We start from the raw sequence: 305 nt of genomic DNA on the forward strand, positions 1-305 counted from the left end.
AAAAAAAAAAGAAACACTGTGACAACTCCCATCCAGCTTTGTTAGACTACAATGGCTATTTTATATATTCATCTGCTATGTATTTTTAAAGCATTGCCTTTGTCTCCACAGGACAAATGTAGTTAATTAAAGAAAAAGATTAGTTCACAAGGTTTTAAGATTTGCACATATTTTCAAATAGATTTTGAGATACAGTGTCACGATAGCAGAAGCTATTTTTTTTATTTTACTTGGAATTATAATGTTGCAATTAAAATTGTTTGCTTCTTCTTAAAAAGAAAAAAAAACAAAAACAAAAGGAACAA

The sequence above is a fragment of the Mus caroli genome, chromosome 1, assembly GCF_900094665.2.
Source record: "Mus caroli chromosome 1, CAROLI_EIJ_v1.1, whole genome shotgun sequence".
Taxonomy (NCBI): Eukaryota; Metazoa; Chordata; class Mammalia; order Rodentia; family Muridae; genus Mus; species Mus caroli.